Source organism: Seriola dumerili, unplaced genomic scaffold (assembly GCF_002260705.1).
Source record: "Seriola dumerili isolate Sdu_G_001 unplaced genomic scaffold, Sdu_1.0 BDQW01000226.1, whole genome shotgun sequence".
Taxonomy (NCBI): Eukaryota; Metazoa; Chordata; class Actinopteri; order Carangiformes; family Carangidae; genus Seriola; species Seriola dumerili.
This window is the reverse complement of record NW_019174481.1, coordinates 5,254,555-5,280,593: the sequence shown is the minus strand read 5'-3', so window position 1 is coordinate 5,280,593 and position 26,039 is coordinate 5,254,555. Positions and strand designations below refer to the sequence as shown.

The window sequence follows — 26,039 nt, the reverse complement described above, 5'->3', positions numbered from 1 at the left end:
TGCCGGGCAGCAGCAGGAGGACGCAGGAGGGACGGATGCTGAGCCCCGCTGCCGCCGCCGATGAGAAGTGGTGGTGGTGGAGGGGGCGTGGGGGGTGGGGGGATCCGCTGAGCATGAACACAGCACCAGCATGATTTCAGTGCTGGCTGTTCTCCTCTCCTGAATAGGTGTTGGCACGTTCACAGGAGCCACCTGCGTGTCTGTTAGGGCGTGAATGTTGCTGCTTTTTTTAAGGGCTCGTGGTTTGGGCATCGCGGTGATGCTCGGCCCTATTGAGGATCAATAAATCGGCTTTTGGTTCAACTTTAGGACGTAGGGGAGTTATGCATGTGGGAAAACATACAAAAATCCACAGCGCATGCTGCTGTATAGTTGCCATAACTGTGTGGGTGTTATAACAGCAATATCTTGAGGGGTGAGCCAGAAATAGTTAAAGGATTCACGCGATTGGTCGGTCCAGGAATCACGTGACGGTGTTGGCAGCAGCAGCACCACCAGATCGCTTTCTAAGATCTCACATGTAGGTTATGGCGATTTTTTTAGGCCTAGAAGTTGGTAAAGCGTTCACTGAAGCCAGTTATTACACAGTATGAATTTATCCTGCAGAGCTGCATCCATTGCACGTGCAGACTCCCTGACTCCTCTGATACTCTGAGTGTGTTTCCTTTATGAGTGCTGAAGGCTAAGTGATGTCCCCTGGCTGTAATTAACTTGACATTAGGAGTGTGATGTATAATTGGATGCACATGTACATTGCTTGGTGCAAAATGAAGCCTTAGTGGAGCATGGGGAGACGGCACAGGACTGAGCTACTGTGTGCTAACATGCCTGATAAGACCACGGACACTGTTTCTCCATCACCTGACTGTCATATAGTGTGGGCTGTTTGCCTCTTTGCTACCCAACCAGAACCTGTAGGGTATAACACCTCAACAACATGGTGCACCAGTCATTTAGAGCAAAGAGGCTTGGGCTGTACACGACCATCTTCAGCCTATTTCAAACATGTTTTCGTCACTGAAGCTGAATCCGAGTTAGACATGGCAGATATGTTCAAATTTGTGTTTCACTGGGTGGATTATTTTCATGTTCGCCTGCTAGATCAGAACAAAATAGGACATCGGCTCAGAGTTTGATCTATTCTTAGAGCAGAATCAGCAAGCCTTGGAGATGACTGAATATCCCTGAAGTCCCAGCATGCTCTATTTAGACCATGACTGACAATATTTGATGTGCGCCGTTAAACAAGAGAGCTCGGATGGTGTGTGACTGTGTGTGTCTGCGTGTGTTGGCATTTGCATAGGAGCGCCGGCGTACAGTTTGAGTCAGTATATACAATTTGACCTCCATGTCCTCCATGTTAGAGTGATACAACGAATATCAGGGATTAAAATATTATGGGATTATGTAATCTTTCTATCTGTCTGTTCAATTCCCCAGATCACAGTGATGTTTTTGATAACCTGTTTTTATTTGTATACAAAATTTTTCATGTTCAATCTTGTTTTTTAGTAGCTTAGCAACTGGGATGCTGCCCAGATGAAGCATGCTCTATACCATCACTTTGTGGTATAGTTTTTCTCTAAAACTACTTAGTGTGGCTTTCCCATGACATTTTACATTTTTTGGGTCTCCACAAACACTTTTATCAAGCATGATTTACTGTTCGCACAACAGAAAATACATTTAACCTTGAAACAAAGCAAAATAATGAGAAGTGCATGGGAGAAAACAGCACTTGTGGAGACAGTAAAACAAGTGCTGTTAGCTGCAAGGTCGACACAAATGCATTTATTTCCTGGTTCCTGCTTATCTTTCTCTCCACTGCTTTGCAAGCTGCTTATTTACTCCTGAAATATGTGATGTTGTATTAAAAATTAGAGCTTCAGTTGATTCTCTTTTTTTGTCTTTAAAGGAAAATGCAGGCAATGCTGACCCTAAAGTTTGCATCAACTCGCAAAGAAGACAAACTGCCACCAGACAGGATGAGGAGCTGCCGCCATCCTGCAGGTGAATATTTAAAACAGGAACACATGCATGATGAACACAGATGTGGTTCACTTTCATATGAGCAACAACCCATGGTGTTGCCAAGTGCACCAGCAGTTTGTTCATTCTGCCTTATATATTTTGGGCATAGCAGTAAGTCCATGGAGTTAAGAGAGAGGCTCAGGTCAAACTTGAAGATGCTGGAGGCTTGCAGATAGTTTTGTTTCTACAGTGTCATGACCAGCAATGTTGCAGCAATGCTGGTGGTTGATTGTTGTCCATATTTTTGTGGAGCTGTGAGGATGGAGTTGGTTGTGTATGTGTGTGGGTGTGAAAAAAAAAGAAAGATAGACTAAGCCTGAATTTTGAAATATTGAGGATTTTTTTATTTTGCATCAGGAATGATTTTTAAAGTGTGCAGCACTGCAGTAATCCCCGCTGTCTTATTCAAACGAAAAGGGGCATTAAGAGGGACATTTACTGCCATTTTTATTTGCGCATAGTGTAAATGTCAGTTTTCTATCATTCATGTATATATCAGAATATATACATAGAGTGTGTAGGAGCAATAGACTGTAGCCTACAGCAACAGAGTGAGTGTAAACGCTGTGAATTGAGCGAGTGAAGTAAGACCTCCATGTTGAATTCCATCATTCCTTTCTCCTTTGAAGTATTAACATTTTTTTTACATTGTACATCATCCCCATCCTCCTCACTCACACACACACACACACACACACACACACACACACACACACACACCTCTCTTTCATTCTCATACATTCAGCGTTTTATCCCTTTAAACACTATGATCCTATTTGTCAGGTAGAGTGTGTGGTAGGTGCAGGGGAGGTGGCCGTGTAATCTTTGCTGCGGTTCTTTATCCCGTTAGGAGAGCGCAGGCGTAGGGCTCACCCAAGGTTTGGACCTGCTCATGTGGAAAGAGTGTTTGGGTGGCTCTGTCCTTTTTGCCCCTAATGCCTTGACGAACCACCTCCCCTTGTCCAAAGTCTCCTGATTGTTGTGCGCCAAGTATGGATTTGCATAAAGGTAAAGCACATGCATTATTCAGCATTCGGTCGAGTAGCCTGAAAATACGGTAGCGTAAATTGCAAAAAGGGAAGATTATTGTAAGATGATCAGTTCGGTGAGATGCTTTTGGTTTCACCTTAACATTTGAATGAAAAATTCTCAATTTTAAGGCTTCTGAGAAATAGAAACCTGAGCTAGATATTATTATAGCAAGATATTATTTGTATTATTTCAGCGAGAACGAAACAGAAACATTCCCAGTTTTAAGGCTGTCAGTATGTTCCCTCCAATTCCCCCTTAAATAGCTGAGCATTAGGAATTAAACAATAAGTACATATTGTTAGCAAGGTCAAATCTTCATGGTTCCACAACCTTGAAGCTCAATAGAAAGCTCAGTTATTCAAATTTAGTATGGAGTTCTTTGAGTCGCCCAGATTTTCCCAAGCTTTATATTAGCATATGCAAGGACTGGCCTGTGCTGCTGTTTTCTAGAGTGGATGTAAATTATAACCTCAGTATTATACGGCCTGATAGGAGATAAATCTCTGCAGTAATGCATTGCAGCGAATGGGGGTGGGGTGGGGGGTGTTGTAGAGGGGTTGTAGAGAGTGTGTGTGTGTGTGTGTGTGTGTGTGTGTGTGTGTGTGTGTGTGTGTGTGTGTGTGTGAGAGAGAGAGATACTGTACAATAGCCGGTGGCAGATGGAGTGCAGACTAATAGCACTTGCTAATAGTCATGCTAAACTCTCTTTTCACTAGTTTTAGTTTCTCTAGATTTTCTGCCACATCCCTTGAAGAAAAGAAAGACAAAATTTTAAGCAGAAGATGCACCAGAATATAAATGTTCAGACATTTGCAATATTGGTGAAATAGTTTTGCAAGTGTGCACACATCGTTTTAAAACAAATATTAACACAGAGAGATTACTAAGTCGAAATTTGCACTTGTGCGGTCCAAAAGGCTGAGGGGCTTCAGGCCTCACGAGCAGAGTGGAGATCTCTTTGGAATCCCTATGCAAACTAGGGCTTGAATAATGAGATGTATTTATGAAGGGCTGGGAAGGGGGTCCTGCTTTTGAAAGCCAGTAGGCCGGAGCCTGAATGGGATAGAAGGAGGAGGAAGGGGAGGTGGGGGGAGTCGGACAAGGGGGAACGGGTGTGTGTGTGGAGGGGGTACAGGGGCCCCCAGCAGTCCAGGCCTCGGCTGAGGCAGCTGTGAAAAGGGGTCCCGTCTTTTTCCCACGCCCAGCAAGACGCGAAACACTGCCGCAGCTCGCTAGGGTCAAGTCCCATCGCTAATATATACACACATACATATACACGCATGCACACACACATGGAGGGAGAGATGTGTGTGTAAAAGTTGTGCAAATTAACAAGCTGTCTGTGAAGCTCTGTGACATGTGGACACCTGCTATTCTCCCAGAATGCTTTGCACTCTCATCAGGGGCCACTGGGCTTGATGGGACAACAATTAGGTCATAACTTCAACTTGAACTTAAAATTCTGTGAAGGACTGAAAAGAAAAAGCCTGGATTATTCTTTTTTTAATTTATTTATTTCTATTTTTTCTAGTTAATATACTGCCTCTCTTCTTGTTACATTTATTGAAAAATATCGCTTTATAAATAGTGTAATAAATAGTTTATAAATATTTTTGAAGTATAATCATTTTGTATATTTTATGTTATGATGATGCAAATTTTGGAGACATTTTGGAGAAATATTTTACTTCTGCAATTGTTGACGTGTCCATTCACTCAGACTGTGGAGACAAACTTGGCCTTGTGCTTGATCCAAGACCCTAACTGTCAACTTGGCATTGTCTGCGTCCAGGCTCACGCACGCACGCGCACACACACACACATACACACACACACACACACACATACACACACACACACACACATGCACGCACACAAATTCACACACAGCTCGCTTCAGGGACACACACAAAAGAAAAATTTAAACATGAAATGGAGGAGGGTTGGAGGAAGATATGGCAACTATAGAGGAATGTTTTTGCAGCTGAACCCTCAGTGTGACCCTCTGTCTTTCTCTAAAAACGTGAGCAGCTGAAAGAGAATAATGTTTTAGGCAGCGAATACTGATCACCTTTTTTTTTTTTCTTCTTTTTTTTTTTTTGTTGGACCAGAATAAATGAGTGTTTTGCAACAATAATTAGGAAAAGAAAAGCAAAGAAAGGCAAAAGCGTCACACATTTATTGAGTTTATTCGTTTCATGCCTGTCGGTTGAATATATTTAATATACATTAATATATTTGGTGTTCGTGTTCATGCCTAGGAGCCGCGTGTCTCGTGCGGCTTTCTGAGATGTCGTCCATGTCAGCAGCTGCTCTTTCACCACCTTCCCCAAGAAGCTGGTGTCACACCCATTCCTTCCCTCTGTCTCTCTCTAGATACTGGCACACCAATCAAAAAACGGTGCAGCACAGAGTTCCCTCCCCGCTCCCCTCCATCGCTGTGTCCGAGCTACACAGAGCGGTGTCACACTAATTCAGTTCCCCCTGCCTGCTTGAGCTCCCAGCTTTAATTCCACACTGTGAAAGACGCCGCCTACTATCTCCTTGAGTATATTAGCAAGCATCCTCTCTTCTCTCTCTCTCTTGCTCTTGCTCCGACACCCTTTTCCCTTCTTTCTTCTGCCTGTCCCTCCTTCTCTATCTCTTTCTCCCTTCCTTGTTATCATGTTCCCTCCTATTCAGATGAGTTTCAAATAGCGAGGGGGACCCTTCTAATTAGCTCTGTAAAGATGCTTTGTCGTGGTCAGTGTGGCCACCAGTGTGTGCATTGAGAGGGGATGTGTGACAGCTAGTGTTAGCATTGAGAAAGTGTGTATGGGCCCTTAATGAGGTTTGTTAGCTGAGTGTGTATCCTGCTGTTTGAATACACCCTCGGCCGCCTTTGAAGGAACAGAGATGAAGAGAGCGAAGGAGGAGAGAGGAGTCTTTGAGCGAGGCAGGTTGCAGAATGCAGATGATGCATTATGCTCAGTGTGGTTTCCATTTGAAGAGCAGATGAGGGGAGAATAATGCTTTACTTGCATGTTGTCTGTGAAAACTGTGGGAAATATACGGGGGTCATCATGCTCATCAGACGCCAGGGAGTGTGTGTGTGTATGTGTGTGTGTGTGTGGGGGGGGGGGTCTCCTTGCTTCAGACATTTATAGTGACTCCAATAAACCCTCAGTGGATTCATTCTTGACAGATGCTAAAGTAAGTAGAGAAACTGAAGCTAGGAAATATTAGCTTAGGCTTCATCTAGTGGTTTAGCATCAAAGATGGTGATCGTAGCTCTAAGACACTTTTGGAAACCCAGCCAACAGTTTTCTGATGAATGGGAGGCCAGGTGCAGAGAGAGACTGATTCAGTTCATCATTTGTGGTTACGATTAAAGGGGCAAAAAAAAAAAAAAAAAAAAAGTGTAGGAGCCGGCTCACTGAAGAGGGGAGCGCCTGTCAGAAATCATTACTGTGCAGCTTAAGTATTAGGGAACTGAATATCTGTTAGAGTTTAATTTTTTCTTTTGAGGTATAAAAAAAAAAGGGGGACTAATGTGTCATTCATTAAGCATAAGGACAGTGAAGTGATGATTTTTAAAATAACAGTGAGAGGAAAAAAAAAGATGTAGACAAAAGTCAAAGAAGAGGTGGTGGTGGTGGTGGAGATTAGAGATGGCTCTAAACAGACGAGAGCCGGAGGTGGAAGGTAGACGGAGAGAGAGGGAAAAAAAATTGGTTGGGAAATGAGGGATTGTATGGCGCCAAAGAGCCAACCTGCTGGGCCTGCCTGCTGCCTCAGAGATTGTAAACTGTCACTCAGGATGCAGACAGACAAGCAAGACAGACATCATTTGCCCATATTACCCTCTACTACTGAAACTGTCCTCCACGCAGCCCCCTCTGCTCCCCTTCCTTTTTCTATCTTTCACTCTGTTTCCAGGCGATATATAGATTTTTTTTTTTTTTTTGCTTGTGCACATCCATGTATATGAACTCCCTAATCTATTACCGCCATCTTCATCCTCTCGCTACTTTCTCTCCGTGTTGATGAAATGAGTCAGCTCGCAGTATATACTCTCCCCTCTCATTGTTCGATGGTTCGTTGCCTCTCCATAGGAGGTAGAGAGTGTTTGGGCTCTTTCCCCTGTTTTACCAGTTTACCAGTGTAATCCTTTACGCCGCCACAATGAGCTCTCACTCCAGCCACAGGATTCTATTAGGCTCCCAGAGAGACACAGGATCTCCATAAACATTTCCAGCTACCCCACACCCCAACGCCCGGCCACCTATACCACATTGTGGCCTCAAGCACAGCCAACCCGATAGTTTCCTTTATACATTTTAAGCAGAAACTCCTTTTGTTTTACTTGTCTGGAAATGGAAGGTAGAATAAAAGCTTATACACTTACATTACCAATAGCTTGTTAGCGCTGTCAGCTTCACTCGCAAACTGACTCCCAAAACAGTGTTCCTTTACAACCGCAGTGTATATAACAAGCAACTGTGAACAAGTAAAAGCTTGTTATATGGTCTTTGGAGGAACGCTAAAGATGTTTTAAAAATGCTGAATTCACTGGAGGATGAGAATCCTGCTTTCTGCTGCAAACATGAGGCCATTAAAGTCTGCAGAAACTGTATATATCAGATTCCCAACCTGGCTCTGTGCGTGTATTTCAATGAAACCTTTGAAATGTGCACGAGCAGTGGTGCATTTTGGTGGTTCATTTCCAATACTTCATCTTCAAAAGGAAAAGTTGAACATGATTATAAAGCAACTATAGTAAGAAAATTCTGCTGCTTTTACAGAGTGTTGCTAATATGTCGCCCCTTTCATCGCTACATGTCAAGCCTTTTTTTTTTCTTGTTGGTACGTTGCCTTTAATGGTTGTGACTCTGTGAGAGACAGACAGGAAGCTGGGGGAAAAAAGAGAGGGGTATAGTTATAAAAAGTTCACCAGCTGGAAACAACCCAGGGACACGGCGGTTATATGATATCTGAAACAGGCATTTTTATTTGTACCAAGTAAGGTGTGTTATTTTGAAAAATAGAAATGCACTATCTCAGTAACTGGTAACAGTTTGCGTGACTCAATGTGCATCAGTGATGTGGATAGTGAAGCCAAGCTCGGTTTCATTTGAGAACAACTTGCAACCATTCAATAGTTTCTATATGTTAGTGTGGCTCTATCTATTTCCTGAAAAGGAACACACTTAAGATATAGGGTGCAAGCATATGTTTGACGTGTGCTACAATAAAACTCGTTAGTCAGTTTACTGAAAAACGAACAATAATTCAAAGACCAGTATGTTCTCCACAGCTTCATCTAAATTCAACTGAATTACTAAGCAAAGACAACTCGTTCTACATATTAACCAATCAGAGACAGGAGCTGAATTATCGGCCCTTATTAAGTACTCTACAGTGAAACTAAAGTAAAATATAAATAATTTACAAATATTTCTTTACCGTCTCTGAATGGCTCTAACATCGCCTTTAATTGTAATTAAAGCCTTAATGCTGCTTCATGTGGTTCAAGGATATTTAATTAACCATCTGTATTTTTGTTTTATGTATTTATTCAATACATCAGTGTAAATACACCAGTAGCAGCAAAAAATTGGCTCATTTTCAACTGTTGACTAGTGGCCAAATGTTGAATTAGCCATTAAGAACAACATGTAAAACCGAGCCAGGAGAAAGCGGACGAGACATAAGATCTAGATTAACCATCTGTTGTACTGAACTGGCTGATGGTGAAGAACTTGCTGAAGGTTGGAGACATCTCTGACGAACATTATGTCAAATTTTGTAAATATTTAAGGCGGTAGCATGTCTCACGCTGCTGCGATGTGTTTGTCGATGTCTCTCTGTTTTGTTCCTCAAGTCCAAAGCCATGGGTCACAGCCCCACAACCCAGCCACCCATACACAAACATATCCCTCTATCTCCTGTCCGTTTCTCTCCTCCTCCCATCTTGATAATGCAGCTCTTTTCTTTCTCGCTGGGTGGAGGGCTGCCCTGAACCAACATTGTCCCCTATGCCGGCTCTAGTGGGGGGCCCTATTGTCTGTGAAGGAATGGCGAGTTAACACCCATGTCTGAACCCTCTCAATGGGGGCATTGTGTCTGAATCTCCCTCCGGCTCACCCAGTCTCACCCCACGTTTACTCCCCTGCACAGGCCAAGCTAGGGGCTACTCCGGGTGCTCCCCCATTATATGCTGAAAACATGCACATAACAGCAAACTCAAATTCACCCACAAACCATCCCATAACTGACCTCGACCATTTTAACTCGCCATTGTCTGTGTCTTAATAATTTTCCAGCAGACCACATTGAGCTGAACGTGTATTTGCTGCTTGTTTTGACAGAAACGGGGGCCAGTGGGTGTGTGGCTGCTGAAGGAGGCCTCTGCAATTCATTTTTTCGAATAGAAAAGAACAAAGCCACACATAAAGGACTGTATTGTATTAGCATGATAACAGGATTCAGAATGTTTTTCAGAATATTTCAAGATGCGCTGAAGTGAAGGAATTCCTGCAGACAAATGATTTGTGTAGTATCAAAAGGATTATAATGCTCATTGTTTTATTTATGCCAGTCATTAGGCTTGGTCAAAAATTACATAACATAATGATGTAACATAAATATTCTGATAATATAGGCTACGTGTAATGACTTGGATGTGAATGATTTATATTTCTGGAAGACATTTTAAAATATGAACAGAGATAGATGTGTCTGTGTTTCATACAGTATACTGAGCATTTTTATTTGTGCCTGTATAGCAGCGAGTGCCTTGGGGCAGGTTACAAAAGAGCAAGTTGGCGTTTTCTTCCCACATATTTTTAATCAAAGTGTGAGTGTTTACATTTGCATTTGCATTGAGCAGAGGGATGCTGAATGCCAAAGGTGAGATTTTGAAAAACACTTTCTATTTTTCTTTTTTCAGATAGAAACAAGGGTGGGTGGTTGGAAGGCTGGATAAAGGCTGGTAGATGACTGAACTCAGAGACCCGGCGCAGCTCATCATCATTGCCATGGGCTCTCGTCTTCCTCCTCTCCTCCTGTGGCCCGTACCTCCATCCAAGGGTCCAGCAGAGCCAGTGAAGCCCAGGTGGGGGGCTAGTGAGTGGGCTGGGAAGGATGGAGAAGGTCCCTGAAGGCTAGAAGCACCTCTGGAGCTACCGTCATGCAGGAAAAATCAATATGAAACACAGAGCCTGCCCAGCTCTGAGTGGGGTTTCCTGTGTTAGTCTGTGGCCTAGGGGCCCGCAGACCTCCAAAGGACAGGCCCTGCGTGGCCTTCAGTTGCAGCCCTGGCTCCTAAGACTGGACCTCAAGTCCCGATCTCCACTGGCTGTGTGTGGTTCTGCTGAAGGGGATCTCTCCCCAAATAATACCCAATACCCAGAATGCTGAAAGACCGCCAAGAGGGATATTCCTTTCTCTTGATTTTTTTCCTCATAAGATTGACATATCCCCCACCTTCTGCCTCTGGCTGTTTAAAAACCAGTTTGGGAGTTCTGCTTTTGACTCACTCTCCATCCTCGACTCACCCGTTGTTTATTCCCCAACCAGTTTTTACATTTGACAAAGAGACAGTGCTATCTTTATTTTCTCCACCTCTCTTGGTTTGCTGTTACTATGGTGAGCCGTAGACGTGCGTCTGTTCAAACCAGGAACACAGGCACATGAAGTATGAACATCTTTTTTTTTTTCCATGACGTCTATTATTCAATTTCAGACTGATTTAAAAAAAAAAAAAAAAAAAAAAAAAAAAAAAGCTGACTGAACAGCGCAGAGGGCTGAAGATCACAGAGCACAGAGACCTTCCCACCTTTTAGTGGAAATGGTAAAATGGCAAGTATCTCTCTTTAGCACTCCACTTTTTCCACCTCTATGAACAACTCTCACTGTGCTCTCATTACCTCATACATTGTCTAAAATAGTGTGTGTGTGTGTGTGTGTGTGTGTGTGTGTGTGTGTGTGTGTGTGTTTGGTCCGAGGGGATGATTTTAGAGTGATGAATACTGCTGTAAAAGATGTTTTTATTTTTGACTTTAAGAAATGTTTGGAACTTAAAAGATTCATTGAAGTGTTTAAGTCAATTGACTCAAATCTGAATGTTTTGAATCATATGAGACAACCACCCTTTACATTATCTACTACAGAGAGCTCTGTGTGTGTGTGTGTGTGTGTGTGTGTGTGTGTGTGTGTGTGTGTGTGTGTGTGTGTGTGTGTGTGTGTGAATGGACTGTATATGCTTGGCCTTGAGAGTGTTTGCCAGCGAGCAGCATCAGTGTGCACCCACAGCTCCCAAAGTGCTGCCGTCGTCACAGTAATGCAGTGTGGTTGTTTCTATCCAGATGGGCACAGCTTCAGACAAAATGGCCGCCAGTCTTTCCCTCTGCCAAAGATGGCGGGCGCATCTCTGTCGTCTGCCATCTGTGCATCCGTTAGCTGTTATCGAATGCAAATCGAGGCTAATTGCATTTGCATAACCTACAACCATCATGTCGTTGGCGTGTGCTGATAATTGCTCCCATGAATGCGGCGTAGCGGCGAGCAAGCTGGAGTGAAGTAATGTTTTAAAGGCGTATTCGGTGCCGTTTGTTTTGCTCTTGAGGTGCGAGTATTCGCACCCAGAAATGTGTTTGATAGGTGTTCGGTGCATGTGAGATCAAGAGTCTGGACCCACTGTGCCATATGGTGTGCATGTTCGCATGTGATTCCCTCGCATGCAAATGTGACACTGTACAAAAGACTAAGCCGAGGCTTTCTTTAATCAGATAGCGCTCTGTCACGCATGCACACTCACAGTTTTTTACACACAGACATACATAATGCACCGATGAAAGCATTAAGCAAACAGAAGAGCTCAGACACGCACACAGACTCTAATTAAGAAGGGGTCCATAGGCCCAACAAACTCCAGACAGACAGACCATAATAGTCTCATTTTCATGCACATGGGTGTCTGGTTACCATGGCACTGAACAAATTGTGGGGGGGGACTGATTTTGCCAGAAAAAGGCTGCACATGAAACATAGAAATAGGCGGTATCACAAAAATTGCAGCCTGAAGAACACTGGATTGTAGCTTTGAAGTATCACATAATGCTGCTTCCCAAGAACACACCAGTTAAACTGAAACGCCTCTCATCTATTTGCGACTTTGGAATGGCATAAAATGAAAAAAAATATTCAAGACGTCTGATCTCATAACTTGGTATAATAATGGCGTTCGGAGCTGTTTATGTAGTCAGAAGGATTGAGGCGGCGTATAAATGAATATCTCACATTTCTGCATTTCGGCAGTGCGTCGTTTTGTGGTCACGTTTGATTGAGCAGGTCTTGTTTTTTTGAGGGGTGGCGTTAATTCATGCGATGAGAGTCGTCTGAGCAGCTGAGTAACAATGCAGCGTTCGTATTTGCATTCGCCCATCAAGGCAGCTGCTGTGCTGTACAGTTAGGTATACTGTGGGCAGCAAAATGGCGGTCACGCGAATCATAGGGTCTGTCTGCTGGTCGTGGGAGCTGAGGAGAGGAGAGAGGAGGAGGAGGAGGAGGAGGAGGGGTGAGGAGGAGGGAGGGAGGGAGGGTTAGGATTTTGGGGCGTCTGGTTCGAGAGAGCGAGAGCGAGAGAGAGGGTTGCAGGGTCTAGACTGTGGGGTGGGGGGTCGTTCAGGAGGGGAAGATGGAGTGAGGGGGTGTTAGTGGAGAGGTTATTATTTGAGAAGGGGGGGGGTGTCTGGTTTTAGGAAGAACCATTAATGAGGGGCTGGAGGGGAGGGGGGGTTAGTTTGTCTGCATTTGTGAACATGTGTCTGTGTCTCGGCCATTTGCATAAAGCGATGAGGGCGTCCATATGCTGTGCAGCGAGGCAAATTCAGTCACAGCCTTTTGCACGCCTCTCCAGGTCGCCCTCACATGATCTGAACGAAAAGCCGCCGAGTGCTGCACCCTTCCACATCTGACAGTCACATTATCTGTCGGAGAGCAGGAACGGGCTCTACCCCATTTCTCGCAATAACACATAAACACCCCTACTATACTGAAGCCTCATGTTAGTAGCATCACTGTTTCTGTTCCTCACGCCAGCCAATCAGGAGATGTTGAGCTGCTTTTGGCCAGTGACAAATCGTAAAGAATCAGGAAGAGGAAGGGAAGGCGAGCGGAGTCACGAGTTTACCCTTGATGTGCCGGGGGAAAGAGAGTCAACAACACAGCTTCAGCGGGAAGAGGAAAGGAACGGATAGCGGGAAGGGGAGGAATGACATTAGGGCATTATTTCATGATGACAAAGACATGGTTTTCCAGACATACAACAACAGGAACGCAAACAAATAGGAAATAAAGCAGTGTATTAAAAACAAATATGACTGTGCTCTATTTTCTTTGTGTGCCAGTCAGACATGGGGTCATAGGATATTTACAGATTTCATTTGAGGAGGAAGACGGAAAAGAAAAGCCTCCCTTCCACTCAAAAGGGATAAAGTCATGAAGACGGTGGTGGTCGACATGAGGCCCAAAAAAAAGTCTCAGGCAGCCAGACACAATGCAAATCTCCATAATGTCTCGTATGAATACTGCTGCGCTGAAAGTGTGATCATCTCCCGTGCTGGAGGTCTGCGCTCGGAGCGTGGGAATGTTAGGAGAATATATGCAGAACAGTCGGCCACTGGCGAGACAGCCTTGCTAGCATGAATGCAGTTGTAGCAGGTGAAAGAGGACCCTAGAGTTCATGGGTCAAGGCCAGCGGAGGGGTTGTCTGGCTCATGAGTGTGGGTGTGTGTGTGTAGGGCCACTTTGGTTGTCGTCTGGGTCTTGCTGGATGCTAATGAAGTTGCCAGGCTGTTTGATAAGCACTGCTGTCTATTGTTAGCTCAGTCTGGTTGCTCAGAGAGGACTAGACTGGGTGTAGACTTGGACAAGAGCTCCTTCATCATCTTGTAGCAGCAGCAGAGTAGAAGACAGGCAGACAGACAGACAGGCAGCTTAAAGTCAGACCTCCCCTGCTGAAAGTGTGATTGTGTTGTCTGGAAGCCTTTTCTCCCCACATCTCTGCTTTCTGTGACATTTCTTCTCTGAGTGACACATTGGTCTCAGGCTCTCCAGTGTGGTGCCTGTCTTTGTTTCTTTTTAGATTGATGGCAGCTTTGTACAAGGACTCCACATTTCCATGCTGGAGTTTTAGCCACTGTGATTTCTGTCAAATCAAACTGGAAAACCTTATTAACGGTTTAGTCAATACTTTGAGATCTCTGTCATCTTAGGGGATAAATCGGGTGATATTCTATCTTTTACTTATTGTCAACAAATCCTATGAAAAGACCAAAAACCAACATTGAATTGATCATTTACATTGACAAAAGTCTATATGATGAAGGAATCTTTGGGGAAAATTTGATTTAAAAGTCTTATATCCTTCAGATGGAAGATTATCAAGACCATCAGTCTTATTAGTTTACAGTTCTTTCAACTTTTTAAAATTTCGCCATCGAACAGTCTGCTGTCAGACTCCGATTGGCTGTAACCTTTGAAAAAAAATTTATTCATCTGATCTTCTATTGCCAAATTTTCGGATGAACAGTATAACATGAACAAATGAAATCTATAAAACATAGGAGATCTTAAAACCATTTTCTATTTTTATCTTTCAGTTTTGAGATTGCATTGCTACATTTTCTTAATAATTAATCAAAGCAGCCATTCCGTCCAAAAACTATTTAAAAACACATCAATGAGCCACACTGTTGCACTGGGTGACATGTTCTTTCACTACAATGAACATGGACACTATGTTTTATTTTTTTAGCTGCTGCTGTAAAGACAAATGTGTATCAATCCACAGCTGAAAATAGTCCCCAACAAAATGCTGTGTTTGCTACTGTTTGATAAAAACTATGATGCCCAGGTATTTTAGGAAATTACGGAGACTTTCTAGAATAAAATAACATATATATATATTTGTGAATCATTTTTAAAGATTTGCATCTTCAGTGTTCTTGGGCCTTCTATCATAAAACTATCCAGTTTGTATCCATAAAAACTGTATCCAGATTTATTTCTGGCGTGTCGTATTGTAAAGAGCTGCATGCGTAAAGGTGCATTACTTATGGTATCCCTTTAAGAGAGAAAGCATTACCTCATCAGGAGCTGTGTAAAGGAAGGAAGTGAGTGAATGGGTGAAGGAGCGCAGTGCTAACTCTCTCCACTCCTTTATGCTTGTGGGTGCAGGCTTCATTAGCTCCACAGAAAGGGACAGCTCCCTCCAAGTCCCCTCAATAGACCCATAGACCTGTCTCGCTGGCACAGGCTCTGGCTCAGTAGGGAGGGTGTGTGCGTGTGTGTGTGTGTGTGCGTGCATATGTGTGTGTGCGTGTGCATGCATGTGCGCATGTGTATGTGTGTGTGTGCGTCAAAGTGTGTGTTTGTGCCTGTGGTATGTGTTTGTATGCGTGTTCCCGAACCATTCACACACCACCAGGCCTCATAGTTTCTCACTCATGCCTAAAGGAAGCCTGGCATTGACACTTTTTTGAGACTCACATCTCTCTCGCACCCTCTTTGTCCCTTGTTCTCTCGTTTTCTCTCACATGCTTTCCATTATTCTCCATTTCACAATTTTTACACAAGGTGTTTTGTCTGCCAGTCGCTTTATTCCTCTCTATGTCTCACATTTCTCACAGAAATCTGAGCCTTTCAGGGAATGGCCATATGTTGTACAGGACTCAGACTGTTGCACTCTGTAGCAGATTTAGTTTTTTTTAGACTTAAATTACTTAACCTGAACTTTTCTGATGATTCTCCACATTACTGACTTTGTATAAATCCTGTATAAATTCCACTCTTAGAAAAAAACACTGACCTATACTCGAGATTTAATACCTGCTCTAAGAATAACTTGCACCTAAAAATTATGTTTCGCCATTATTTAAACTACTGTAGCATTTTTGCACGATGAACAACTGACATTTGCAACGATTACTCAGCAAAGTTTTGACAGCTAACTCATGTTACATATTTTCACTCACAGAAATGAGAGACACTCATAAAGGGTATTTTTAGATTTGTCTACATGTCGCATAAATGTGATTCTCATAATGAAAATGTATCTAAACTAAAACGGATTCCTCTGTAAACAAACAAATTTGAGCAATTTTCTTTGCTATATTGTTTCAAGAAACATGCACTACCTCAGAATACTAAGATTAACTATGATGGACAGATGCAGTATAAACATTTTTTGCTTTCATTAAAACCCTCTCTGACAGCCAAACTCTAGCTGCTGAGACGACAGTAGGCGCCTATCCCTCAAAAAACCCTGCTTCTGTTTCCCATCAGGCAGTGTGCGCAGGCAGCTATTCAGGGTCCTCGTCTAGTGAGGGGGAGGAGACATATATATATATATATATATATATATAGGCAAAGGTGCTGGAAGGTGGCGGGCTAGCAGAGATGATTAGCATGGGCAACCGCCGCCTTTTCCTCTGCTCATTGTTGCATTGCTGCATTAATGAGCCCAGTGTGCATCAGACACTCACTAATCAGCGCTTGTCATTCGTTTGTACAATGAAATTAGGGAACAAAGCTTCTCTTTATATCATACAATTATTTTGTCAACTCAAGGCGAAGCAAAAAAGATGCCTTATTTGTTTGGATATTGAGCATACCTGCTGGTGATTAGCTGTCCATTAATTAATGATTTCCAGTCGAGTCCAGGTCATATCTCTGTGGGTTCAAAACTCAAGCGAAAGTAGAGTGAGGAAAACTTTTTTATACCCAGGGAGAAATGTGAGCTCAGACTCAGAAATAGAAGCCTTGATAGTGAGAGAGAGAGAGAGAGAGAGAGAGAGAGAGAGAGAGAGAGTGTCCTGGTTTGTGGTTCCAGAGGGATAGCGACACTTTCGCATTTCCCCTGCAAAATGAAATAGGATGAGCTCTTTTAACACACACACACACACACACACACAAATATATATACACACACGGACACCTTGTTCCCTCCTTCTAAGTGAGCCAGGACTAGATTCGTGCAGCTTTGTTGTTGAGGCAGCAGGAAACTTATTGCCCCAGATTTAAAGCAAACCTGCTTTCCACATGCAGCAGTTAACCGTTAACACTCTTCAACTGAATTCAACTCAAAAACCATTTTAATCATAATGTCCTCCTTCTGTTTTTTCTGCTCTGCATCAGTATATCAAATGTCCAGTAAACTGCATGTGTGTATGTGTACACATGTGTATGTAACAGACAGCCTGACCTCTGACCTCGTCCTGCTGTGAAGCTTTCATTCCCATAGGCTGGGGGGTGGGGGGTGGGTTGTGGTCGTCTCTGTACACACACACTCACACACACACACACACACACACACACTGTTGGCTCTATTGGTATAGCTGTCGCTCGGCCACCCATTCAGGGCTCAGTCACGGCCACTTAGAGCGCAGCAGACTCAGGGATTCAGACGAGCTGTGATCCAATGACATGTATTTATAATGAGGGGGCTGCGGGGACGTCTTTGTTGGACGGACACAATGTCAGCATAAGAGTGTGTGTGTGTGTGTGTGTGTGTGTGTGTGTGTGTGTGTGTGTGTGTGTGTGTGTGTTGAAGGGGGGGGTTAAATACAGAAAGAAGGGAAATGGAGGGAGAAAGCCCCCCCCACACACACACACACACACATACACAGTCACACCCTCTCATGGTTACAAATTCAGGCTTTTTCTGTATTTATGCTTCTCTTACTTTGGCAACTCATTACACACACACGCAAACACACGCACACACGCAAACACACACACACTTTCTCTGCTGTGCCTTCTTGATCCTTGGAAAAAGATTTACTTTGTTACCATGAGAATATCATCTGAAGACTGACCTGGTCCGGTGGAGGTGAGGGAGAACTTGGTGGACAGTGTATTCTCTGTGTGCGCTGGAGAAGTTAACAGAGTTAAAAATCAGAGCTGTTTTCAAGTCTCCTGATGTTCAGGTATCTTAATAAGTGAACTGATGGATCAAGATGATTTTCTTTCAGGTCTTTTCCCGTCCAACCTGCTAACCTGTAAGTGTTTTATACATAACAGAGACCAGCCTTGTCAATGCATAGAACTAATACTGACATTTTCAAGCTCTGGGGCTTACTTTATTTTACCAGGTCTCAAGTAAGTCAAAATCTACAGCTCTGATAATAAATACTTATTAACTACTTATTTATACTTATTAATAATTATTATTATGGATAAATCAAGGACATCAAAATTAAAAAAAAAAAAAAAGTCACACAACTCTATCCAATCCAGCGCTTTATTCACCAAACATTTTCATCTATCGTGCCCTCATTAAGGTGGTTTCTTTGGTTGCTTCCTGTTTTGAGAGAGTTGAGAAGAGTTGGCTGTGTGTGTCTTCTCAAAGTTAGAAACCGACAAATCAAGGACTATATAGATTTATTTATGTGGAAGGGAAGAAGATCTGAGAGCGTCTGGTTTTCGCAAAGATATTAAAAATCCTGCAGTTATTTTAGGATTATAAAACAGAGTGCAGAGGAGGGAAGCAGGAAAGACAGAAGGCAGAGGGGGAATGATTTGCTAAAAGAAGTCATGGTTGGAAATGGTCCATCCACCTCCTCTGACCTCCTGTATTTGTGTGCCTTTCTTTGGCTCCAAGCATCACACTGTCATATCATTTTAAGGGTTACAGTAATCCTGTTAAGACTCAACTGTTACCCCCTCACTCCTGCTTTTATTGAAATAGGAATCAAGATGTATATATTTAACAGTATTAAACTCTTTATAAGTTGCTTTCAGTGTGTGCAGTCTGGAGACAGGACTGTGGGCTCCCCTCTGCATACATTAGCCAGTTGATGGGACAGCGTGGGCAGAGGAGTAGCCCTGGAGAGCCGTACAGGCTCAGGAAGGCCCTTCATAATTGCCCAATGTCTGAAACGCTGCATCTACCCAGGGACTGTAGTCTAGCTGTGATCTCCTCAGTCATAACTAACCCTATACTCCTCCTCCTCCTTCACCCAACCCACACATACCTTGATTTTTATACTGTGAATCAGTCTGCACTGTTGGAGAATTAATAGAAGTAAGAAACTGGCATGAACCCAGAGTGATTTTAGGTTTTATAAAAGGTTTTGCAGAATAATTAAAATATATAAATACAAAGGCAGTCTGTTATGATCATGATTAAAGTCTGGACAAATTAGGATTAAATCCCTTATCTCTGCTAGTCAGATCCTAATCTTGTTCAGTCATGACGGTGCAAAACCAGACAGCAGAACTGTGTGTGCGTGTGTGTGTGTGCGTGCGTGCGTGCGTGCGTGCGTGCGTGCGTGCGTGCGTGCATGCGTGTCTTTTCCCTCAGGCACAGTTGTGGGGGTCCCTTTTCGACTGTGTCCTCTTGACGCTCCAGACTTTAGAGGTCAAAGGTGGCTGAGCGTAGACTCAAACACAGACAGATATTGGTAGTCATGAGGAGGGAGTCCCGCCTGTATCTCCATCTCCACTGCCCCGTCAACACCCCAACATTTTTTTTTTTGTAGTCGAAAAATGCTGTGTCAGTCCTATGACATGACACACAGACACAATTATCCACCCTGAACTCTCGGCTGTAGTTATACCTCAGGCAGTGTCACTGTTCTTTATGATCTTGGCTGTAAAAAAATAGGACAATTTTGTTATGTTTTTTTTTTTTTTTTTTTTAATTCTGTGTCCCAGTTCTGTCACTAATTTCCTCTTTCTTCTTTCCTCCTTGCAGATTGATGGTGCACTGGAAACTTACTGATTGGCAGGACAACTTTTGATTTGAAGAAAAGGATTTCTGGCCAGATTGGACTGAACTAACCAATTTTTGCAGATTTTTCAGCTGCACAATTAACACCTAGAGGTGAAACACTAAATCTGAACTGAATCCAAGAAAAAGACACTGACAGAGAGATACAGAATATTTTTTTCCAACAGCTGTGCCTTGGGTTTTTATCGTTAAACATCATATGTGTCTGTGGGTTGAGATTTATTATATTAAAATATAGAACTAAAATGAATATTGTGTTTAATTTTCCAAACGTATTCATGGTGATGTTAACTAATATATGACGCTGTTAAATACATCCATCCAAGTTTAATCCTGACTCATTGGAAGTGTGTGTGTGTGTGTTTTTGGTTGTTGTTTTTTTTTGGTTGTTTTTTTAAATTTATTTATTTTACCTCAAAAGACCTGTCACTCCATGCTATAGCTGTCAAGGATGAGTCAGCTGAAAAATACCCCAAGGTCTTTTTTCACTGTGTCATTCAAATAACTTGAGTTGTTATAAACCTTTGTGTGTATATATGGTATAACTGTATATGTGATCAATAAAGAGAACGTTAAATTTGATGTTGAGCTCTAGTGAATTTATTCAGTCTTCATACTAAACATATTTTCAGTAAAAAGATCTCACAGTTAGAATTAGAGCAGGGCAGATGTTTATTGCTGTTTCCTGTTTTGATACAAGTTGCTTCTGTGAAATTAATTCTGGTGTAGTGTCATTCATTGTGGAAACTGTAGCGACACATTTTCATTTACTTAAAAATGAACACTACCTGCTGTTACAAAAGAAATAAGCCTTATCTAGTTCAGAATTTTACAACGTAATGAATTTATTTTAATTGTTTTTCTGAGTCTTTTTCAGGTTTGAGACTTTTATTTTGTTATAGTCCTTTGGGCTTTTTGTTTAGTCTTATTTTATTTTTTTCATTTTTTGTGCAGAGAAATAAATATTTTATACAAATAAGAAATATTATGAAATTTCAAAAATAATTGTCTTTTAGTCCAAAGGCCCAACACCAGCTAACTAATCTACTGTGCAGGCCAGACTCCTCAGAGCACGTTAATTAGTATGTTGTGCATTAACCCAGTACAGTGAATTTTGAATGGGCGATAAGACCAAAACTGCAATGAAGGGGCTTTTTATGCTTGAGGTTTTTTTTATCTAAAATAAATGCTGCATTTTCTTTTTGAGATTAACCCAAGGAACAAATTTAGGCCTACATGAAACTGTCCACAGGCCTAAAGGACAGTAATGCAGAATTGTGTTCTTTATAGTTTCAATAAAAAAAGAGAGAGAAATGGTTAGGTATAGTTAAAACAAAATTAAATAGAAATTAAAGAAGAAGAAGAAGAGGCAACAGTGTGGTTTTGCAGCTTTCAGCTTCACAATCACATAATCTCTAATACGGTAAAAAAAAAAGAAAAGAAAAGAAAGGAGAAGAAAAAAAAGCCTGTTGGTTTTCTAACAGAACAAAAATTTTGTTAGTGGCACTATCAAATAAAATCAGCATAATATTGAAAATATTCAACAGAAGAGCATATATGTGTTTTTCTTCAGGTATAAGTAGGTTAATGTTTTGTATTTTTGAATCAGTATTCTCTGGGTTTTGCATTAAAAAAAATTGCTTCATAAGGAAATTGAATTGTTTGGGATAAATGTGAAATGGAAGAAATTAAAATGGAAGAAAGGCTGTTTTGCTGCTTTTATTTCTGGGAAGGGGGGAGGAAAGAGAGAGAGAGAGAAAGAGAGAGAGAGAGAGAGAGAGAGAGAGAGAGGGAGGGAGAGAGAGAGAGAGAGAGAGAGAACAGCCATCATCTGAATAAATGCAAATTGGTTCTGCCTCCACCTGGCATCATGCCAAGTATCTATAGCAACCACATCCTCTGACAGCCTCCGTCCATCCCTCCCTCCTTCAGTCTCTAATTAGTCCTCTATCTTCCCTATAGCTCCTTTCTTCCAGCGCTTTTTTCCCTCCCACGTTCCCAGAAATCTTTGCACAAAGAGTCTGGTCCTAGCTTCCTGTCCGGTTTAGGCACAAAACCCGGACTAAACCAGATATTTCGCCTGACTGAGACAGCTGCTGAGTGATCATCCTGAAATCAGTTGTAAATAAAATAGGGATTCATTATCTTCCAACAAAATCTGGATTAATCTAAATTTAACCTCAGATATCAGATGTATTTTCATAATATCATACATTTCACTATTTAGATGAGTTTTAATGAGTTTTATTAATTGAATCAGTTTCTTCGTCAGGTTCATGTTTTGCTGTGCTGCGTTCACGGTCAAGTTCAATGCGCCAGCACGGCCTCAGGCAGAGAAGCTGCACCGTCTGACCCAGCTCACCTCCTTCCTTCAGCTCTGAGAAACGCGCTGCACCGCGACCCACAGGACACAAGAGGAACTACAGCCGGAGGACTACACTCATTCACGAGGATGGAGCTCCCTGCAGTGGTCATTGGATGTCACTACACACCATTTTCGTGAGTGTCCAACACCATCATCCTGTTAAGTGTAGGGTCGCAAGAGTATGGAGATAGATTTGTTTCAATATTATCTGTATGAACAGGGTTCTATTTCAGAAAGCAGGTTTAACAAACTCTGACTCTAACCCTGAACCCTGAAATGGGAAACTCGGGTTGTCAGCTCTAGAACAGCTGATCTGAGTGAGTTCAATCAACTCTGAGTATGTTCACTTTGAGTTAAACACGTGCATGAGGACTTTAAATAGCCATCGTCAATGGAACTCTGCTTCAACGATTCACCATGGCATCGGGTATTTAAAGAGAAGAGTCTACATTTTAATCCAGTGGTGCCAGAAAAATGATTATGTGACGTTAAACCACGTTTATTTAAAAAAAAAAATCCAGGACTGGTGTGGAGAGATACGTGCAATGTAAGATTAAGGCCATCTTGGACAATACCAAATACCCTCTCCAAAATGTTCTGGCAGGACAGAGAAGCAACTGTTTAACACAACCACCAAAAAAAGTTTAGGGATATAAAAACGTAAAAAAAAAAACGTCATAGTAGATTAAGGCATAAAAACGTCATAATATAGTAAAATGTAAAAATGTCATTGTAGAGTAAGACATAACATGTCATAAAAATTTCATAGTATAGTAAGGCATAAAGAGACATAAAAAGTCATAATATAGTGAAGCATAAAAACATCAAAAACATCATAGTATAGTAAGGCATAAAAAGTCATACCATAGTAAGGCATAAAAATACATAAAAACATCATAGTATAGTAAGGCATAAAATTTCATAAAAACGTCATAGTATAGTAAGGCATAAAAAGTCCTAAAAACGTCATAGTATAGTGAGGCATAAAAAGTCATAATATAGTGAAGCATACAAACATCAAAAAACATGATAGTATAGTAAGGCATAAAAAGTCCTAAAAACGTCATAGTATAGTGAGGCATAAAAAGTCATAATATAGTGAAGCATACAAACATCAAAAAACATGATAGTATAGTAAGGCATAAAAAGTCCTAAAAACGTCATAGTATAGTGAGGCATAAAAAGTCATAATATAGTGAAGCATACAAACATCAAAAAACATGATAGTATAGTAAGGCATAAAAACATCAAAAAACGTAAAAGCATAGTAAGTCAAAAAAAGACATACAAAAGTCATAGTATAGTAAGGTATAAAATTTCATAAAAACGTCATAGTATAGTAAGGCATAAAATTTCATAAAAACGTCATAGTATAGTAAGGCATTAAACGTCATAGAAACGTCATAATAAGGCATAAAATGTCATAAAAAAGTCATAGTATAATAAGGTAAAAAAACGTCATAGAATAGTGAGGCATAAAATGTCATAAAAAGTCATAATATAGTGAAGCATAAAACGTCACAGTATAGTAAGGCATAAAAACATCAAAAACGTCATAGTATATAAAGGCATGAAAACATCATAGTATAGTAAGGCATAATATGGCATAAAAACATTATAGTATAGAAGGGTATAAAATGTCATAAAAACGTCATAGTATAGTGCGGCATAAAATGTCATAAAAACGTCATAGTATAATAAGGCCTAAAAAGTCATAATATAGTAAGGCATAAAAATGTCATTGTAGAGTAAGGCATAACATGTCATAAAAACGTCACAGTATAGTAAGGCATAAAATGTCATAAAAACACCATAGTATAGTAAGGCAAAAAAAGACATAAAAGTCATAGATAGTAAGAGTGAAGCATAAAAACGTCATAGTTAAGTAAGTCATAAAAGACATACAAAAGTCAAGTTATAGTAAGCATAAAATTTCATAAAAACGTTCATAGTATAAGTAAGGCATAAAAATTTCATAAAAACGTATAGTATAATAAGGAATTAAAAGTCATAGAAACGTCAAATAAGGCCATAAAATGTCATAAAAAACGCTCATGGAGTATAATAACGTTAAAAAAACGTCATAGTATAGTGAGGCATAAAATGTCATGAAAACGTCATAATATAGTGAAGCATAAAAACGTCATAGTATAGTAAGACATAACATGTCATAAAAACGTCATAGTATAGTAAGTCCTAAAAATGTCAAAAACATCATCGTATACTAAGGCATGAAAACGTCATAGTATAGTAAGGCATAAATAGTCATAATATACTAAGGCATAAAATGTCATAAAAAAGTCATAGTATAATAAGGTAAAAAAACGTCATAGTATAGTAAGGCATAAATAGTCATAATATACTAAGGCATAAAATGTCATAAAAAAGTCATAGTATAGTAAGGCATAAAAAGACATAAAAAGTTATAACATAGTAAGGTAAAAAAACGTCATAGAATAGTGAAGCATTAAAACGTCACAGTATAGTAAGGCATAAAAACAACAAAAACATCATAGTGTATAAAGGCATGAAAACGTCATAGTATAGTAAGGCATAAAATGGCATAAAAAAATCATAGTATAAAAGGGTATAAAATGTCATAAAAACGTCATAGTATAGTAAGGCATAAAATGTCCTAAGAATGTCATAATATAGTAAGGCATAAAAAGTCATAATATAGTAAGGCACAAAAACGTCATAGTATAGTAAGCCATAAAATGTCAAAAAAAACGTCATAGTATAGTGAGGAAAAAAAACATCCTAGTATAGTGAGTCATAAAATGTCATGAAAACATCATAATATAGTGAAGGATAAAAACGTCATAGTATAGTAAGACATAACATGTCCTAAAAACGTCATAGTATAGTAAGGCATAAAAATGTCAAAAACATCATAGTATAGAAAGGAAAAAACTGTCATAAAAACGTCATAGTATAGTAAGGCATAAAATGTCATAAACAGTCATAATATAGTGAAGCATTAAAACGTCACAGTATAGTAAGGCATAAAATGTCATAAACAGTCATAATATAGTGAAGCATTAAAACGTCACAGTATAGTAAGGCATAAAATGTCATAAACAGTCATAATATAGTGAAGCATTAAAACGTCACAGTATAGTAAGGCATAAAAACATCAAAAATGTCATAGTATAAAAGGCATGAAAACGTCATAGTATAGTAAGGCATAAAATGGCATAAAAACATCATAGTATAGAAAGGTAAAAAATGTCATAAAAACGTCATAGTATAGTAAGGCATAAAATGTCATAAGAATGTCATAATATAGTAAGGCATAAAAAGTGATAATATAGTAAGGCAAAAAAACATCATAGTATAGTAAGGCATAAAAGGTCATAAGAATGTCATAATAAGGCATAAAATGTCAAAAAACGTCATAGTCTAGTGAGGCATAAAATGTCATGAAAACATCATAATATAGTGAAGCATAAAAACGTCATAGTATAGTAAGACATAACATGTCAAAAAACGTCATAGTCTAGTGAGGCATAAAACGTCATGAAAAAGTCATAGTATACTAAGGCATGAAAACGTCATAGTATAGTAAGGCATAAAAAGTCATAATATAGTAAGGCATAAAATGTCATAAAAAAGTCATAGTATAGTAAGGCATAAAAAAATCAAAAAACATAATAGCATAGTAAGTCATAAAAAGACATAAAAAAGTCATAGTATAGTAAGGCATAAAATTTCATAAAAACGTCATAATATAGTAAGGCATTAAAAGTCATAGAAATGTCATAGTAAGGCATAAAATGTCATAAAAACGTCATGCCATAGTAAGGCATAAAATGTCATGAAAATGTCATAGTA

At 40.5% G+C, this 26,039-nt stretch overlaps 1 long non-coding RNA gene across 4 annotated transcripts in view; it reads left to right on the top strand.

Moving 5' to 3' along the window:
- The window catches only part of LOC111229035, a 19,693-nt gene extending 8,930 nt beyond the window's left edge, over nt 1-10,763 (top strand). For all 4 annotated transcript variants that reach the window (XR_002665391.1, XR_002665393.1, XR_002665392.1 and 1 more), the window contains exons 2-3: nt 1,916-2,010; nt 9,995-10,763. This is a non-coding gene — a long non-coding RNA (uncharacterized LOC111229035). The remainder of the gene's footprint in view (nt 1-1,915; nt 2,011-9,994) is intronic.
- The last annotated feature ends 15,276 nt before the right edge of the window (nt 10,764-26,039 follow it).